This window comes from Muscardinus avellanarius, assembly GCF_963383645.1.
Source record: "Muscardinus avellanarius genome assembly, chromosome: 2".
In the NCBI taxonomy this organism is placed as follows: domain Eukaryota; kingdom Metazoa; phylum Chordata; class Mammalia; order Rodentia; family Gliridae; genus Muscardinus; species Muscardinus avellanarius.
Genome location: NC_137787.1, coordinates 14,340,539 through 14,353,287, shown reverse-complemented (window position 1 = coordinate 14,353,287; position 12,749 = coordinate 14,340,539). Strand labels below are relative to the sequence as shown.

The following is a 12,749-nucleotide window of genomic DNA, read 5'->3' as shown; positions in this document are numbered from 1 at the left end:
GGGCAAAAAAGATTTTTTTTTAAATGCAAACACTTCCTGAAGGAAAATTTGCCAGATGCCTTGTGAAGTGTTTGTGATTTTACTTTCCATAGTTTTAAGTTCCAGAAATGAAACTGGCTCATCCGAAATGGAGAAGGTGCCGAATCAAGATGATTTATCAAAACTATGTGCGTGTTAACCAAACTCACGTGAGAGACTCCAGTGTCCCTCTGTGATTTCCTTTGAATAGCATGGTTTGTTCTGTTCCCACACATGCAGTTCTGTAGCTGAATACATTTTTATATTTACATAGGCAGCTTGCAGGGCTGAAAATATCTCTATTACTGAGGTCACTCAGCTTGCTCTGCCAAGCTGACCTCTGGGAAATGCAGCTGAAAAACATTTTAACATCCTATCAGTCAATCAGAATTCAAGCCTTAGAAAAGGGCTGTGAGGTCTTAGATAGTTTAGGGTCTCCTATTCCCTGAACTTTTGGGAGACCAGCCACTAAGGAGGGAACCAGAGAGGGATGCTCAGAAATCACGTGACCCATCTGGAATGGCCTCAAGACCTAATGGTATCCTGAAAGAAAATAGCACAGCAGGGGATACTCATACTAAAAATATCTTGTGGAAAATGGATTTTGCTTACAAACGAGGAAAGTATGAAATCCCCAGTAGGATTTTCAATGTTGGGATCTTTCAGCCAAGCTAGTTTTTCAGGGTAACTCCTAAAGATTTAAAGAAAAATAAAAATGCAAAGGTTTCCTTTGATCTGTGGGATCCCCGGTGTAGGGGTGCTGCAGGAAGTTTAGTGTTGCTGTAAGGTGTGGCCACTCCAGCCCCAGTAACGTTGCTCTCACAGAAGCATCTAGTGTAGTGCACAATTAGGCATTAATTGCTCCCTAATCTGTCACAACACAGCATCCTCTTAGCCGATATGTTTGCCAGAGAAGAAAAACATGCTTCTTTTTTTCCCCTCTTCTTTTAAGAAGTACCAGCTGCCCAGTAGTTTTTCATCTTTCTGTTTTAAGCAAACATATTTTAGTGCCGCTGGAGAAAGAAGAAAAAAATGCTAATTGTGCTGGCAAGTCCCTAACTTCCTCTGGACCTTTGTCAGAGTGGCCCGGGGGCTAATCTAAACCATTTTTACTCCAAACAACGGGGGCATTTACTGGAGAGAGGCCACAATTTAGCCTGTCTGGCTTGTGTGTACTGGATCTCTGTATACCATGATGCCCACCAGAAGCTTCCATTTATGTGTGTGTAATTTCAAATGCCATCATTTCTCCTGCCTCTGTATGTCCACCCCACCCACTTCCATACCTCATAATGTGTCTCTCCCCAGTCCTGTCTGTGGGGCATCTGCTCATGACCATGTCTCATATGCAGCAAGGGGTGACAGGCGATGCTCAGACATGTCACAGCCCAGTTGGAAACTGGAGAGGGAAGAGACACACCATGGGCTGGTGGGGAGGATGCTCTCTGGATCTGGCTATGTCTCTGGAGTTAGATGTTTTGGCAGATGTCGCCGTCTTTAGGGATACAAATGAGATGCTTTCTAGCTATTAGAGGCCTGTTTTCATTGATCCCCTCTTTGTCTCTGAGGAATTCACCCTATTATTGATGGGCTGCTGAAAGTCAGTCTCTCTCTCTCTCTCTCTCTCTCTCTCTCTCTCTCTCTCTCATCTTTTATTATCAACTTAAGGGAGCATCCAAGGACTAGTTTCTCTGTTTAATACACATACAGTGATCCAATAGATAAGGAAGAATAAGAGTGAAAATCAAGAAACAGAATTAGATGTGTTCTCCAAAATTATCTGGTGCAAAATTTCAAATATGCAGTAAAAGTACAAAAAAGCTGCTGGGTTCTAAGCTATAAGGTGTATGTAGTAAATTAAGCTGGAAACAGGCGAGGGTGGAAAAGAAGATAAACATCTACCCAAAAAGATTTTGCCTTCAGATTTAGCACGTATAGTGACATATAGGCAATATTAAAAGATGAGGTTCAAGCTCTTTAGCAGGAATCTGCTGTTTTTGTTGGAACTCTGAGATGAATCATTAATTTGGCTTCCAAATGTCAAATATGTGAAGTTTTATCAACAGATAACTGTGTGAGACTCTCTTTCAGTCTTATCTGCCTTCTTCTCCTAGCTGGGTCTTTTTCATGATCCCCCAAAACATTAATTAACTGTAAAAGGCTAGAGGCAAGATTTTAAACATATTATCCTAGCTAAGAAAATGCTGTCATTAATAATTGTGGAATTCAAATTTCTAAACAGGCGTGGGGAGCTAGATTTTATTCTGGGTCATTGTCTTATTCAGCATCCTCACTACTATAATCTAAAGACTGACCACACAACTTAGAGGAAGGAAGATTTATTTGCTCATGGTTTCCTTGGAGATTTGGGGGTTCAGTCCATGTGAGGTCAGAGACCATGGATCTCAGGGCATGGTGGAAGGTAAAGAGAAAGAGCATAAGGCTTCATTCTCACATCATGGAGGATGGAAGCAGGCAGATCAGCAAGCAAGGGAATTCAAACATACTGCCACGGTCCCTAAGACCATGCTCCTTAAGGACCCAACTTCTCTAGCTACACTCTACCGCACTAGGTCTCGACCCAGATAAGTCCATAGTTATCCACTGATGAGATTACAATTCTCATGACTTAACTCTATCAACCATGAGTTTAATACATGTGATTTTTATAGGGCCTTCAGTATTTAACCATGGCAGTTACTAAATATTATTATATACTATTTTACATAAGTTCAGTCTGTACTCATGAAATCTAAATTCACGCACAATGAAAGCATTTCTGGTTTCAAGCATAGTATAGATATGGAGTAGCCTTAGTACACATATGGAATGGAAGAAGGCAATAGGAAGGTGCTATTGCCCCAGTTAAAATATAAAAGAGAGACAGAGTTTCAGAAATCAGGTGTGGTGCCATATGCCTATAATCCCAGTATTTGGGAGGCTGAGACAGAGGGACCACAGGTTTGAAGGTAGCTTCGGCACTTTATTGGAAACTTTAGCAACTTAGCAAGACCCTGTTTCAAAATAAAATAAATAAAATAAAATAAGGCCGAGTGAGGGTGTGGCGTAGAGCTAGAATGTCCCTGGGTTAAATCTGCAGTAACACACGTGATGAATTTTAGAGACTAAAGTAGGGCAAGGAGAAGAAAAAGGAAGAAAGACTGAAATGACAGAAACCTTTAAAAATCTCCAAAACATTGCTGAACTCAGGGAGGCCCCTCCTCCTATCTCAGGAGACACTTAACCAGCTATAGTTTGCTCATCTCTTTTTTAAAATTCCTGACCAATGAGTCTATATTTTAGTGCAGCTGTCTAAAACTTTTTGGCCTAAGAGTTACTTAACTTCAGATTTAGATCTTTGCACCACTGGGAGAGCACATCCAAAGATCTTCTTACAATGGGCAGGGAAATACATGTTTAATTTAAATAAATAATGCCTACTGAAAGTGTTGGACTTTCCCAGCTTTGTTGAATTATGTAAGAGCTGTATATTTAAATCTATATATCTCATCTAACCTGCAATATATCTAAATCTATCCTGACGGTCTTGAGTTGGACTGTGGTTGGACAGGATGGAGGTAAAGCTGTGTTCTTCTCTGCCCTGAAGACCTGGTGCCTCTCAGTCTCCTGATGCACAATTCTGTCCTGCTGAAGGCAGGCGATCTGCTGCCACGTTCTATGTGGTGTCAAGGACGCTGAGAGCTGTTGCAGACAAACAAGCACAAAAGATTGTCTTGTAAAAAGAAAGATGAAGGCTGGGTGTGGTGCATGCTTGTAATCCTAGCATTTGGGAGGCTGAGACAGGATGATCATGGTTTAAGGATAGCCTCAGCTACTTAGTGAGACCCTTTGCAATTCAATGAGACCCTGTTTCCAAATATAGAATAAAATAGGGCTGGAGGTGTAGCTTGGAAGTAGAATGCCCCTGGGTTCAATCCCCAGTACTATACACACACAAAAGATGAGCTTGGGTAAAGTGTTTTAATTAAGAGATGAAGGCTACCGTGATAAGCCTAAAGTGCCTTCTGGACAACCTTGGCCAGGTGTCCTTTTCTGCTTCATCCCCTGGGACTTGCTGGTTACTATTTCAAGACTCAGATAAGGTCATGATTAGAGCTTCTTTATCAAGGGAAATTTACGTGAAGGCCAAGATTTTGAGAGTAGAAAACTGTTATGGATCGAATTTTGTGCTCCCCAAATTCGTTTGCTGATAGGGTCTTTAAGTCAAGAATTTGGGGTTAAAAGAGGTCATAATGGTCCCCCATCTATTAGGTATTCTTAGGAGAGGAAGATATATCAGATCCTAAATCTCTTTCTCTCTCTCTCTCTCTCTCTCTCTCTCTCTCTCTCTCTCTCTGTCTCTCTGTCTCTCTGTCTCTGTCTCTCTTTCTCTCTACACAATGGAAAGCCACAGAAGACTGGGTGAGAAGACAGCTGAACTAAAAACAAGAAGAGAATCCTCACCAGAAGCCAACCCTCACAGAGCTTTGATCTTGAACCTCCAGCCTCTAGAACCCTGAGAAAAGTAATTTCTGCCATTGAAACCACTCAGGTGTGGCATTGTGTTATAAAGGGCTGATACAAGGAGCCTGCCTGGGAAACCATACCTTGATGCCTCATGTGAGTGAACCAACACTCCCTGGAGGAGGAGGCTCGGTGCTCTGGGATGTCTGCCCCACCTTCTTCCCTGCTCTCAAAACCCAGGGGATTGGAGCCAGCAGGGGGAAGTCCTCTCCTGTACGTGAGCCTGCAGAGTGGGCTTGTGTCTGCAGTCTAGGGCCCCTGGCTTCTAGCTCCAGGTGGTGGATGGAGCACACTCAATGAACTCTCTTGTCTCCAAATTAAGTGAAATGACTACACTGCACTATAGAAGAGAATATACAGATTACAGCAGTGAAAAAATATATATGTGTGGCCTCCTTCAGCAGATCAAAATTTTGAGTATTTCTAAATAATAAAAAGCCTGTGTGGGACATGCCTGTAATCCCATTACTTGGGAGGTAGAGACAGGGAGATGCAGGTTCAAAGCTAGCCTCAACAACTTAGTGAGACTCTCAGCAACCTAGTAAGAACCTATTTAAAAATAAAATAAATATATAAATAAATAAGGGCTGGGGTATAGCTCAGAGGTACAATGCCCCTGGGTTCAGTTTCCAGCACTTCTCCCCCCCAAAAAAAATAAGAAAAGGAAAGAAAAAGAAAAAGATTACATTGGTCAGTAGCCAACAAATGAAGAATTTAGGAATGACTTATGTACATAGTAGAGCTACTGTTCCCTGATAGGTGGGGTCCCTCCCTTCCCCCACATGATCTCACAGCGGGAATAGGAGGTGGAACCCCGGAAGCTTGAAGTAGAGATACCGCAAGACTACAGGTGCCAGGTCCAAATAAAGCAGCAGTCTGTGATAACCCAGTTGGTGTTTTTACCTCCCTCCTAAACTCCCTAACTCTATTTTCAACCTTTCATTCCCCTGAAGAGTTCAGGGGGCTGCCAGCCTGAACAGTCAGTGCTGGGGATGAGGAAGCAATTAGTCTCCTACTCCCTCCTTTGCACAGACCTAATGCTGGGGCAGTGGCCACTCAGAGAGGGGGTTAATGCTTCCAGAGGTCCCAGCACAAGGCAGAAGCCCAGAGAGAAGCCCTCTGATTAGTTTGGCTTTGGCCCAAAGGGCTAGGCCTATCTTTGATCTGGCTGCCAATCTGGCTCACACATCCTGAACTAAGACTGCATTTGACACACTAGTCAACCCTGGAGCTCATCCATTGGCTGCCAGTCGGAGCTCAAACGTTCATCTTCTCTCCATGCCCAGAGCCAGCTACCTCAACTAAGGAGTTTCCTCCTTATACTTTTATACTTTTGCTAATTTATAAAGAAACTGAGAGTGCATACAGTCGATCTGTATCTAGCAACAAGGCTCCAGTCTAACTAGACCCATGTCTCCTATAGAAGCTAACCAGGAAAGAACACATTGTGCCCCGAAGCGAGCAGACTCGTGCTGCAGTACAGGCTCTGCCAAGTATCAGCAGTGTACTCTTGAGCAGTGGCTTAGCCACTGGGAGCCTTAATAATGTAAATGTAAAATGGAGACAAAGCCTTCATACCTGCAGGATATCGGTGGGACAAGAGTCACCAAAAAAGGCTCAGAAAGAGCCTGGTCTATAATAATTACACAGTGAACAATGTGATGTTTCTGCTACTAAGGGGACTAACAGATGCTGGTTTCTTTCCTCTTAACCTCCAGGCTCAGCTCAAAAGTGATGTGCCCTGGAAAAGCCTCCTTGCAGAGGTCTGGCCTCACAGCTCTGAACCTCAGCCCTTATTGCTGTACCCCAGGGGTTTTCTTCCTGACACACAACTGTAACCTTCTGACTCCTTAAGTTTTATCTTCCTTCACTATGAGTACTAAAACTGTGCTAAGTTCATTCATGCTATATCTTGTCCCCACCTTCTGGTAGGTTCACTATGCCTGATAGTAATGGTAGTGAGTATACTAATAAAAACAATCCCATAAGCAAGACTTACTATGTGCTAGATGAAGCTCTAATCCCTACACATATTGACTGATTCATTGACACCTCCCTCTATGAGGCAGTGCTATGATCGTCCCCATTTTATGGCTGAGGAAAGTGAGACACAGAGAAGTTAAGCGGCTTCTTCACAGAACCACAGTTTCAGAAAGAAGCAGTCAGAATTTAAACTTAGCTAGCCTGGCTGCAGAATCGAAGCTTCTACCATCATGTTGAGTTTACATTAAGGAAACTTACTATCTTCTAAAGATGGATTCAGACTAGAAAAGTCTTTGATATGCAATAGGGTGCAGAGGGGTTACCCTGGAAAACACATTTTGAGAGCTGGTTCATTCCTCAGAAGAAGATCTGTGATGTTTCTTCACATGGCAGGTTCAGGACACAGCTAGCAACAGTCTTAGAAGTCTGGGGGCGATGATTTCAATTGCATTTTGATGGGGAGTTAAAACAGTTTTCAACTAAATGAATTTGATGAGAGGATTTTTGAAAATTGTGTTCTGTTGACTGTGCAAAATGTTCACTGGCAGAAATGACTTGAGTATTCAAATTGGACATCAAAATGTGTATTGAAATATGGAAACAGGATTGGCTTCCTTTGCAAATTTTTGTTTGTCCTGCATGATATACGATGTTGGGTAACACTACAATAACCCCAGAAAACAGTCTTTGGAGGTCTGCTGATAGTCTGCAGGTTACAGTGCTTCAGGGTAGCCAGCCACACAACTTCCAGGCATGGCGTGAGGGTCTGGAAGTTACTCTCATATTGGTGAGAGTTTATCTGCCTTGCCACCTCTGATGTACCTGGTCTCTCTTCCAAGTGTGGTCGGTTTTTTCTGCCTTGTTCTGTAGTGGGAAAATAACAGGATACCTAGGCACAGAAGGAAGCTGCCATATGTTTATTTAAACACTTGTGCAATCTTTTTATGTAACTCAACAATGACTTATGGGATGAATGGACCAGTCATTAGGTGGCTTAAATGAAGATCAAATCATCCTGGTTGTCATCAATGCCATCGTCATCCTCTTAAGCATGTTGAGTTTCTTTGTGAATTTCCCACAGTCCCTTCAACTGTTCCCCAGCAAAAGTAGTCCACAAAAGGAGGAGAGCGCTCATAGATTAAATTGCAAATGAGAATTTAGCCTCTAGTCAAGGAAAACCAGGTCACAGGAATTGGCCATTCTCCAAGGCAAAGAATAAGGATAACCTTTTTCCTTGTCTATTTCCAGATGGGTAAGTTCCTAGGTAGGAACTCAGTGAAATGGCTGGGAGGAAGTTCACCGGGCCTTCTCTGCAGAAAAGTGGAAAACCAACCCTGTCAAACTCCCTAAGGATCCGTTGCCCTTTATCCATCTACTTCCTTGCCTGTTCTGCAGTCATTTCTCATTCACAATGGCCAAACTACGGGACCCAAGGATTAACAGGTTACAGAGCTGTGGACTATACACACAATGGAACTTTACTCAGCCATAAAGAATAACAAAATTATGTCATTTCCAGAAAAATGGATAGAACTAGAAAATATTATGCTAAGTGAGACCAGCCAGTCTCAGAATGAGGAGTCCATGATCTCTCTCATATGTGGAAGCTGGAGAGAAATTGGGAAAACGAGGAATTTCAGGTAAATGAGGAGAGAGACCAGTAGAACAGTAGAAGGAGATTTTGAAAGGGAGGTGGGGAGAAGAAAGGGGAGACTTGATGAAGGAAGTAGTTCAAATGATCCTATGTACATCTGTGAAGCCGTCAATGCCAATTTCAATATGATGTTCAGAGAAGAGGGGGGAGTGGGGTGAGCTCTGTAGGGAGATGCACTGGGTACCATGAGCATGTTCATTTCTATCCCGCTACACATCAATATGATGCAAATTACAATGCAACAAGAAAAGTATATTGCAATAAAAGAACTTGGGGTATAAAATATATTTTGATAATAATCCATGACTTCTGTCTTTCATGTGTCATTTGTAGAGTTCTTTTCTCTCAGTTGCTCTTTCTCTTCATGTTCACATCATCAGAGAGCAGCCTCCCTTTTACAGGCATCTTATCCATGTACTGACATTTATTGGGCTGAACAATTAATCACGTTGGAAACAAGTACACTGTTCTTTTGTATAAAAGCACAGGTGCAGCTGCCAAGCCCTCCTTTATCTCCAGTTTCTTACCTTTGGCACGGGCGCAGCTCCAAAGGAGGTTATTCTTTTGTTGGTACATTTAGATGTAGCAGAAAATTATCCTTCATTGCTCTCTAATTTAGCTTCTTGCAGAGTGCATGGATAATTTAAATGTTCCATTAGTATTATATCTTAGATTTGTTAGGTGTCTATGTTTGATTGAGCTTTTCTCAGCTCATCATAAACCTTTCTTATTCTTAATGGAAGGTAGCACAGTGTAGCAGCTAGACAAAACAAAAAAAAAAACAGGAAGCAGATTGCCAAAATTTAAAACCCTGTTGAGCCAATAATTGCCTTTGTGGCTTTGAGCAAAAAAAAAAATTAAGTATACAGGAGTACTCCTGAGGATATAATACCAGGTCAAGTTCGTAGCCCCATACCAGATGCAGGGTATGTATTCAATGCATGTAGTCCTTACTGAAGAAGAGACAATCTAAACATCTTAGGACTTGCTTATTTCTCCCTGCCTCCACCACAATTGCTATTTTTTATCCCAGGCCCCTTCCTTATGCAGAGACACACAATGTCCCCTGAGTGATGGGGTAATAGTGGTGTTGGACACGGCTTCCCTGTGCTCTGAGAGTTAGCTCCCATGGCAATGGGACACGAGTTCCATGACCCCTTTGCAGTCCTTTCCATGGGCAAACAATTTGAAATAAAATACCAATACCACAGTTAAGGTCTCTCATTTTGCAACCTCAACTATTCTGATCACAGCCAAATCCTGGAACAGAAACAACTTCTGAAAGAGAGAGAGAGAGAGAGAGAGAGAGAGAGAGAGAGAGAGAGAGAGAGAGAGAGATTTCATTCTGTGAAGTTATGAGGTGGCTGGGAGAAAAGAGTCTCATGCTGTCCCTGTTTATATCATGACTTTGAACAGAACTCTACAGAGATTACCCAGCTAAACTCACAATAACTTTTGATCAGAAGCAATATAGTCCTGGCCTGCCCTGGTCCAGAGAAACAGGAGATAACCAGTTAGAAATGGAAGGATGTCCCTACTGTAGGCAGGTGTGCCTTCCCACCAAGACCCAGCCACTGGATAGGGTTTGGGACTCTGTTTCTGGAGGTAAAATAAAGGTCCATTATCCCACCTTGGCACCCTGGAAGTGACTCTGTTCCTGGGAGTAAAATAGAGGTCTATTATCCCATTTTGGCACCCTGGAAGTGATTCGGAGCAATAAACATAAGCATTGGAGCTGAAGAGATCTGAATTTGAATTTAGTTTGCGCTGTCTTGGAACATCAATTTAATGCTCTGAGTCTTTATTTTCTCTAAATTGTCTTGTGAGAGTAACATAAGATGTCTTGCCAAGTTGTAACAAAGACATCTAGTATATAATACTGGCATAAATGCTAGATGTTATTTTTCTTTCACTGCTATTATTATCACTATTATTCTAAATAAATGCTGAAAAAGGCAAAACACACACACACACACACACACACACACACACACACACACACATTTTTGGGGTCAAGGCTCAAAGCCAATACAGTCATGTGTGAACAGTAACTCAAACCAAAGAGAGCCCTGGAGTTAGAATGAGTTGACAAGCCAGGCATGGTGGTACATGCCTGGAAGCCCAGTCGTTGGGAGGCTGAGATAGGAGGATCGCAGATTCCAGGTCAGTGTGTGATAACTTAGTGGGACCCTATTTAAATAAAATACAGGGCTAGGGGTCTGGCTCAGAGGTAGAGTGTCCCTGCGTTCAAACCCCAGTGCCAAAAAATTAAAAATAAAAAAAAAGGAGAGAAGGGGAGGCAGGAAGTGCTGCAGGCTCCTCTCTTTACCAGGCGGTGGGCCCCAGGGCATGGCTTGGTGGGGTTAACTTAAAGATATGAGCCACTCACAAAAAAGAAGGGACTGATGATTGATAATATGACAAAAATAAAAAGAAGAAATCAATACCCACAATATCTGGGACTCTGCCATGTCGGGAGATGTCAATACTGCAAAGGTCAATGTGAATCACACAGTGTCACAGCCCTGTACAATATGAGTGCTCACAACCAAGCTGCTGGTGCACCAGGAGTGACAAATGATGTCCAGGGACCATAGTTTAAGGCCAGAGAAATCTGTGAAACATTCTAGGTAGTTTCCACCAATGACTGCCCTTAATTTTTAAAAGTTCAGTGATTAGATTGGGCAAATCATGTTGTTTTTGAAAGTTAGCTATGTGAAAACTATTCTCAGATGATACAGGCTGAATAAGCTGTTGACTGTACTCTCAGTACTTGTTCTACCTTGTTTCTTGTGTTCCTTTGAAACGTGGCAGGAATTAGCCACCCACCTCCTGAACACTTCAACTTACATCTCGTTTACAATAATCACGAATTGCTTTCCAAACATGAAAATGGTAGTCTTTATTAAAGGCATTTGCAAATGTTCTTTTGGAATCTATTCAACAGATGTAAAGGAGGTTGTCAGCCTGGTGCATCTCAGCTTTCCAGGCTTTGCCAGGACTCAGGAGAGGAGCCCAGCGTATCATTTGAGGGTCGGTACCAACCACCAGCTCAAGGCTTTTGAAAGGAAATGAGGACAAGCCCTGGTTCAAATCCCATGGTAACAAGAGGGGAAGTGTAACCTGCAAAACATTCACTTGATAAGATGATGCTCAGTTCCTCTTTAAAACCAAAGCTGCAGGATGTACCTTCTTTTTTTTTTTTTTGGCAGTACTGGGGATAGAACCCAGGGGCATTCTACCTCAGAGCTCTACCCCCAACAAGGTCTCACTGAGTTGCAAAGGTCCTCACTAAGTAGCTGAGGCTGACGGTGAACCGCAATCCTCCTGTCTCAGTCTTCCAAATGCTGGGATTACAAGCGTGCACCACCATGCCAGGCGTAAGAAGGTGCATTCTTAATGCTTTTCTTCCTCTCATATCAAGGCTCTGCAGTTCTGCAAGAGGTTCGCATGCTGTTTGCACTGGGTGAAATGAGGTGGAGCAGTGGACAAGGTTTGGGTACTGACATCAATCAGGTTATCAGATAAGGCTTGTCTCCTCTTTCTCTGGATCTAAGTGTGCTTGTTCATAGTTAGAACAAATGGTCTCCTGGTTCCTTCTAGGTCCAGGATCCAATGGCTTCATATAACCACAAGATTCAGATAGAACATCAATGACGACTGTCCAGAAGCCAGGAGGAGCTGCCAGAATGTACCAAATCCCCTAATACGCATAGTACTACAGCGCAAAAATAGCATAATACCAAAATACTGTGTGTTGGGTCTTGTCTTTGTGTTATAATAGTGTGTGTGTGTTGTTGTGTTTGTGTGTTTTACTAGCGATTCAATACAGCTGTGTTCTACCTCCAAACTATACCTATTCCCCTTTTTAAAACTTCTTTGTTTGGAAACAGGGTCTTGCTAGATTGATGAGAGTCTTGTTCAGTTACGATGGCTAATATTAAACCTGGGGAATCTTCCTTTCTCAGCCTCCCAAGTTACTAGGATTATAGGTGTGTGCCACCACACTCAGATTTGCTAAAACTTTTTAAAAAATATAAGCTAATGCTGGGTGTGGTGGTGCATGCCTGTTGAAGGCTGAGACAGGAGGATCTCGGGTTAAAAGCCAGCCTCAGCAACTTAGAGAGACACTAAGAAACTTAGTGAGAACTTACTATGAAATAAAATAGGGATAGGTATATAGCTTGGAGGTTGAATGACCCTGGATCCAATCTCGAGTACTAGATATACACACACACCAAAAAATTAATTGTAATTTAGTGCTATTGTAATTTGTCTTCTTTGAATTTTTCATTTTTACATTTTTTACTTTAAATTGACATATAGTAGTTAAATATATTTGTTGGGTACAGCGTGACATTCCCATATATGTATATGATAAGTACTGACTGGATACAGGAGTTGGCATAGGCCTCTCCTCAGACGTTCATCATTACCTTTTGTCAAAACCCTTTCTAATAGCTATTCTGATATATGCAGTCACTTGTCAGCTACAGTTGCCCTACCACGTCCAGAATGTTGGAAGTTATTCCTCCTCTCCTCCCCTGGGCTCTTCCCCTCCTCATCACCC

The 12,749-nt window shown here is 42.4% G+C and overlaps 1 protein-coding gene across 1 annotated transcript in view; it reads right to left on the bottom strand.

Moving 5' to 3' along the window:
• The window catches only part of DOCK10 (dedicator of cytokinesis 10), a gene marked incomplete at both ends in the record, with an annotated part of 282,115 nt that overhangs the window by 218,749 nt on the left and 50,617 nt on the right, over positions 1–12,749 (bottom strand). The gene's annotated exons all lie outside the window — the stretch shown is intronic.